This window comes from Theobroma umbraticum, unplaced genomic scaffold (assembly GCF_002168275.2).
Source record: "Theobroma umbraticum cultivar Fairchild unplaced genomic scaffold, ASM216827v3 scaffold_81.0, whole genome shotgun sequence".
Lineage (NCBI taxonomy): Eukaryota > Viridiplantae > Streptophyta > Magnoliopsida > Malvales > Malvaceae > Theobroma > Theobroma umbraticum.
The window spans coordinates 5,544,307-5,549,676 of record NW_018397268.1 but is presented as its reverse complement, the minus strand read 5'-3'; the positions used below and the strand labels follow the sequence as shown (position 1 = coordinate 5,549,676).

At 31.5% G+C, this 5,370-nt stretch overlaps 1 non-coding gene across 1 annotated transcript; it reads right to left on the bottom strand.

Annotated features, from left to right (window-relative positions):
- Positions 1-2,393: 2,393 nt before the first annotated feature.
- On the bottom strand, positions 2,394-2,500 carry LOC149526645 (small nucleolar RNA R71). The gene has a single exon (XR_016351820.1). It is a non-coding gene; the product is annotated as a small nucleolar RNA R71 (small nucleolar RNA).
- Positions 2,501-5,370: the final 2,870 nt, after the last annotated feature.

Sequence of the window (5,370 nt, the reverse complement as noted above, 5' to 3'; positions counted from 1 at the left end):
GTGAGTTATTTTAATTTTATGTTTATTTACTTTAATTTGGTTATTGTTTATTAGTTTTTATGTTTTTTGTAGGATTTAAGGAAGTTGGGCTTAATTTTGGAAAAAAAAAGTGTTTGAAGTACCCAAAGCTCTACTGGCACATGCTTTGGTAGTTTGCCCATAACTTGCCCTACAAAAATGCCAATGAAGCTATTCTTAGACCATTGGAAATTTAAGAGAGAGAACTACAACGTTCATACATATCACTTTTCCTAGTTTTGCTTTGAAAATAGAGAAAATTGGGTTACAGATGACTAGACATACTATTGCGAGAATGACAATTTTAAGATTAACAATTGATGTTTGGGCTCCATTACACTATTAAGCCCAATAGTTAGAATTAGTAGGTTAACTTAAGGACTTTTAGGTTAAGAAAGTTTGTATAAATAGGATATTTTAAGAGAAATCAGGTAAGACAATTTGGAGATTCAAACGGCTGAAAGTTGAGGTAGAAACTCAAAAACAAGCTTCATTCAATCCTTTTGTTTTCTTCCTAAGCTTTTATTTTCTTGTTACCCTCTATGGTTGAAATTTATTTTTTTATTTAGCTTTGCAATTATGAATAGCTAATTTTATTTTTCTAAGATTGTAATTGAACTCACATGTAATCTAAATTTTTAACCTCTTTCTTGCATATCTTTAATGGGATTTGAATTATTTATTCCAATTTGTTCTTAATACTTTTAATTGCCTGATCACCAATTAAATTGATTTAGGAACCTAAAAAAACTTGAGAAAGGGAGTTTATGTAAACTAAAATTGGGATAACATATGATTATATTAATTGATTTGCAGATAGGATAGGGATATACCTACAGGCCATATATAGCCAGATTAGAGCCTGAACTTAATGTATCTATTTTAATTTCAATTCACATAGAGATATAATGTTTTGGTTAAAGTAGATATTTTTATAAGACGAGTCGAGAGGCCCTTATAAATAATTGAGGACTCTAGATTGGCAATTCAACTCATTGAAATAAGTTAAGGAAGAAAGGTAAGATTTAGATGAAATGTGAGGGATATTGTAATCCTAGGCTTATTTGATTTGATTTTTACCTAATTATCTTGCTGTTTTAATTTTTAATTAAATTAGTTTTAGTTGAGTAATTTTTAGTTTAATTAGAATCTAGATTTTAATTATTTGAATAAAACAAAATTGTTCTAATTTAGTACTTAGTAAAATTTTAGATCAATTCTTTATGGGATCGATACTTGCTTGCTTATTTACTATATTTTTGATACTTATACTTTCATAGTAAAATTTTAACTAACAAGCCACATTTGGACACTTGCTTAATGAATTGAATTTAACATATAGTGAACTAATTAAGTTACGTATTTGTACTACCAACTCAATAGAGACTTGTCCATAGCTTAGGGTTCTAGGTTAATAAAACCACCTAGGAAAGACAATAACAGGAAAAGCTGGTATCAAATGAAATGTTGAATGAACCCATAATCCTAGGTCTTTAATATACTATTTTTCTCAACTTATTTAGTTTGTTAGTTTATTTAGTGTTGATTTTTTATTGTTTTAATTAGTTTTTCTTCAATTTTGAAATTACTTAAATAAGATTAATTTGTTTTATAATTTTAGTACTTATTGAAACTTTAGAAATAAATCCTTGTGGGAATAATAATCTGGACTTACTGTCTATATTACTTCTTCGATATGTATACTTCTGTGTGCAAATTCGACAAGAAGTTTTTGACACCATTGCTAGGGATTTTGTTTTCTTTGTTATTTGATAATATTAAATTTTTTCGAATTAGTCTTAATTTAAGTTTTATTTCTTTGTTTTGCAGTTGTCTTCAACTGTTATATGAAAAGAGAAAACAAGTTGGAGACTATCTTATATGATCTAGAAATTGAGTGAACATTTCGCAAACTTCGACGAGAGAATCAACAAGGTGTTGCTCCAATAAATACAATGGCTAATCAACAGGGTGAACAATAGATCCAAGAGCATGTAGCAGCTCACAATCCTTGCTTAGAGGATTATGTTGTTCTTTCAGTACAAGGAATTCCATTGACCATTCAAAGGCCAACTATTCAAGTAAACTATTTTCAAATCAAGCCAGCTATCATTACCATGATTCAAACATCGGTTCAGTTTAAGGGTCTTTCAAGTGATGATCAAAATGGTCATATATCAAACTTCTCAAAGATTTGTGGCACGTTCAAGAACAATGGCGTCACAGATGATCCAATTTGGTTAAGGCTTTTTCCATTCTCCTTGAGGGATAAAGCTAAGGCTTGGCTAAATACACTCCCTATTAACTCCATAACAACATGGGTTGATCTTGTTCATAAATTCCTTGCCAAATTCTTCCCTTCAACTAAGACAACGAAATTGAGGAATGATATTACATCATTCATACAACTAGATTCTGAATTGTTGTATGAAGCTTGGGAAAGATACAAAGAACTACTTTAGCATTGTCTTAATCATGGTCTCCCAAAGTGGCTTCAAGTGCAAAGTTTTTATAATGTTTTGAATGGGTAGGTTCGAACCACCATTGATGTCGCTATGGAAGGAGCTTTAATGGCAAAATCAATTGATGAGGCATATGATTTATTAGAGGATATGAATGCAAACAACTATCAGTGGCCAACAGAGTGAGCAATGCATAGAAAAGTAATTGGAATTCATGATGTTGATGCTAAGACAACATTATCCGCTCAAGTAGCAACTTTAACTAAAACTCTTGAATCTTCTAGTACTAATAGTTTGCAAAGTCCTTTTGTAGCTTGTGAGTTTTGCTGAGATAATCATGCAAGTCATCAATGTCCAAGTTCAACAAAGATAGTGCAATTTGTTGGTAATAGACAGCAAAACAACCCCTACTACAACACTTACAACCTAGGGTGGAAGAATCAACCCCACTTCTCTTAAGCTAATAATCAAGGTTCGTCTTCAACTCCAATGCCAAATGCACCTCGAGGATTTCACTAGCAAGCTAACAACCCTATTTTAGAAAAAAAAAGTCAATTATGGAAGATCTGCTAAGGGAGCACATGACACAGAATGATAGCATTATACAAAGTCAAGTAGATCTTATTCAGAGTCAAGCAACATCAATTCGAAACCTTGAGACTCACATTGGTTAACTTGCCAATTTATTAAACAATCAACCTCAAAGAACACAGCCTAGCGATATAAAGGTGAATCCAAGGAGAAAAGGTAAGGAACAAGTTATGGCAATCACCCTGAGGAGTGGAAAAGAAGTTGACAATAGTGTTAGGTAAGCTACTCTTCAAGATAAGCCTGTTGATAATGAAACACTGATTAAGACAACTGACAAGCAAATTCAAAAGAATGAAACAAAGTCAACTTTACCACCACCACCCTTTCATCAGCACCTTCAAAAACAAAAACTAGATTTGCATTTTCAAAAATTTCTTAAGGTATTCAAAATGCTTCACGTCAACATTCCTTTGGCGGAAGCTTTAAAACAAATGTTGTCATATGTGAAGTTTCCAAAGGACATCTTAACTAAGAAGAGCAAATTGGAGGATTTCAAGATAGTTACACTCACTGTAGAGTGTAGCACGATAATTTAAAATAAACTTCCACCAAAGCTTAAGGATCTAGGGAGTTTTTCTATCCCTTGTTCAATTGGTAATTTTAATTTTTCAAAAGCTTGGTGTGATTTGGGTGCTAGTGTTTCAATTATGCCTTTGTCTGTTGCTAGGAGAATTAAATTGAATAAAATTCAACCAACTACAGTCACCTTGCATATGGTAGATAGAACAATAAGGTAGCCTTGTGGGGTTATAAATGATGTCTTGCTTAAAGTTGGGAAATTGTACATTCTAGTAGATTTTTTTATACTTGAGATAAAAGAGGATCAAGAAGTTTTGATCATATTGGGACATTCATTCTTAACCACTATAAGCGCATTAATAGATGTAAGAACAAGCAAAATAACTTTTAGAGTTAGAGAGGAGGCAGTTGAATTTATTATGTTCAATGCAACTAAGAGTCCTCCAACCACAGCTCGTTGCTATAGAGTGGATTTAGCTAATAAAGGTAAAGGTAATCCTTGTCCACCACCTACAAGTAAGTAAGTACCAACTCATAAGTTAGAGCCACTGCCACTATATCTCCACACAAAGTAGTGTTATGATGAGCATAATCTACCACCTTCTAGTGATCTTGATTTTGAGGTTGAACAACACCTGACACTCTTTAGTTCACTCCTCCACCTCTTACCATGGCAACGTCAACCATATTGGTGAAAAACCTTTAAGGTTGTAAAATTTTTATCATATGGCTAAATTTTTAGTACACTTACTAAAGCATTCAAGGTAATGAAACAAAATGGTGATAAAAAAGTGAAAAAAGAGGTATCATAGTCAAGCTAGTGACTATCAAAAAGTACTTTTTAAGAAGTAACCCAAGCTATATCATTTTAGTTTTAATTGTTATTTTAGTTATTTTTATTTTCTATTTAAATAAGTAGTTCCAACATCTCCCTAGCTTGTTTGTTGAGTTTGCAAGTTTAGAAAGCATGAAGATAAAGGGGATAAAAATTAAAGCTTTTAATGCACTATCACCATTGATAGGGGAGTTTCATTTCCTTACTCTGTTTAACTTTTCACATTGAGGAAAATGTGCAATTTAAGTTTGGGGGAGGGTTTTATTGTTATTAGTTTTTGTGATATTTTAGATTAGTTTATTTTAGCTAAATTTTTTTTTATTTTTACATGTGCATTTGTATTTTAGCTAGATTTAATTGCGTCAGTTTCATTTAATTTACCTATCCAATGATGAGAATTTTGTTATATTCCTATCTTGATTATTTGCAAATATGAATATTGTTTGAGTGTTATGTAAATTCTTATGCTAAGCTTTATTGTTATAGTGCAGTTTATACATTTTGAGCAACTATGTCTTTTGCTTGGATTCATTATATGTATTTAGAGAAGGTTTATGTGAATGTGAATTTTTAAATTATGTATTAAGTTTTAGAATTTATTTTATTCTCTCTCGAGGTGAAATTCTAGGCTACACTTAGTTAAGGAGAGGACTTAGGTCATTTTAGAACCTACTGAACCTTTTGTGGCCTTCCTCTACATAAATTATCCTTAGTTTCCCCTTTGAGCCTAATGACACCTTTTCTTTGTTTAAACACTTAATTTTTATCCTAAACCGTTATATTAATGTTTTCAACAATTCTTGCATCTCTCATTCCTAAATGCGTAAGTTAGTTTAGGAATGTTATGAGCTACATAGTGAAAAAGGTAGTCAAGATGAAAAATTAAGAAAAGTTCAAAATATGATTGTATTCAGCTCATTACTTAATACAAGAAATAACTTTGGG